The following is a 1,716-nucleotide window of genomic DNA, read 5'->3' on the forward strand; positions in this document are numbered from 1 at the left end:
GCGGGACTTGAGAATGGGGGTAAGATAGGGAAGTTCCTCCCAGTAGCAGGGAGCTAAGCAAGAACAATGTGCCTGACGTCATCCCACAGCTCATCAGGTCTTCTGTCGTTAGTGTCCAAAACAGCAAATCTGTTCTTGAGATGTCCTCTAAACTCAGGACTAACACAAATACTGTGCTCCTTTTCAAAATCATCTATATGAATGAGACTACATGGTCAACATTTACTCAAAAAACGAGAAGACAAGGGGACAGGTATACTAGATCAATGGAAACAGAACCACCTGAATGAAATCATGAGAAAGCTGACGAACTGTAAAACCTATAACCATTGTCACTGAACAACAAATTGTTACATGGGAACTCAGTGTGCTGGAGAAGTTTTTGCAAAGTATGACTTGCACATGAATCTCCAAAGCACAGTTTGACCAGTATCAGTAAGGTCCTGCCTATAAGATGGGCAGATGAACAATCCAGAGAAAACAATGGGACTGATGCTTCCAAGGCTTCTAGCAGACAACGGAGAGGGGAAGGTGGGAGAAAAGAAGTGGGTGTTACAACTCCCAGGAACAAAAGAGGAACAAGTGATCTAAAATGGTTGGTGAGGAGGGTGTAGGATGCGTGGTAGGGCTTTATCAAGGGCAATGTAGCCGAGAGGAATTACTGAAACCTGAATGAAGGCTGAACATGATAGTGGGACAAGAGGAAAGTAAAAGGAAATAGAGGAAAGAACTAGGAGGCAAAGGGCATTTATAGAGGTCTAAATACAGGCATGTATATATGTAAATATATATATAATAGGGAAATAGATCTATGTACATATATTTATAGTATTAAGGTAGCAGACAGACATTGGGCATCTACTCAAGTTCTCCCTCAATGCAAGGACACTTTGTTCTAATAACCTGGCATTCCATGATGCTCACCTTCTAGACACGATCACTGAAGTCAAAAAGGGTGCATAAGCAAATGTGGTGAAGAAAGCTGATAGCGCCTGGTTATCAAAAGATGTAGCATCTGGGGTCTTAAAGGTTTGAAGATAAACAAGCAGCCATCTAGCTGAGAAGCAACAAAGTTCACATGGAAGAAGCACACCAGCCTGTGTGATCATGAAGTTTCAATAAGATCAGGTATCAGGCATCAAAGACCCAGAACAAAAAGTCCTATCATTGTGAATGAGGGGGAGTGTGGAGTGGACACCCAAAGCCCATCTGTAGACAACTGGGCATTCCCTTACAGAAGGGTCACAAAGAAGAGATGAGCCAGTCAGGGTGCATACAACTTTCCTCTATCTCTTTAATGATTCCTGCTCTGCCCCACCCCCACTATCATGACCCCAATTCTACCTTACAAATCCAGCTAGACCAGAGCATGTACATGGGTACAGATAAGAGCTGGAAACACAGGGAATCTAGGACAGATAATCCCATCAGGACCAATACTGAGAGTAACAATACCAGGAGGGTAAGGGGAAGGAGAAATGGGGAAGTGGTCACAATTATCTACATGTAACCCCCTTCCAGGGGGACAGACAACAGAAAAGTGGGTGAAGGGGGACATTCAGTTAGTGTAAGACATGAAAAAAGAAAAAAAGAATTTACAAATTATCAAGGGTTTATGAGGGAGGGGGAAAAATGAGGAGCTGATGCCAAGGGCTCAAGTAGAAAGAAAATGTTTTGAAAATGATGGCAACAAATGTACAAATGTGCTTGACACAA

Source organism: Echinops telfairi, unplaced genomic scaffold (genome assembly GCF_000313985.2).
Source record: "Echinops telfairi isolate 266 unplaced genomic scaffold, ASM31398v2 ScPeMD7_31;HRSCAF=116, whole genome shotgun sequence".
Classification (NCBI taxonomy): Eukaryota; Metazoa; Chordata; class Mammalia; order Afrosoricida; family Tenrecidae; genus Echinops; species Echinops telfairi.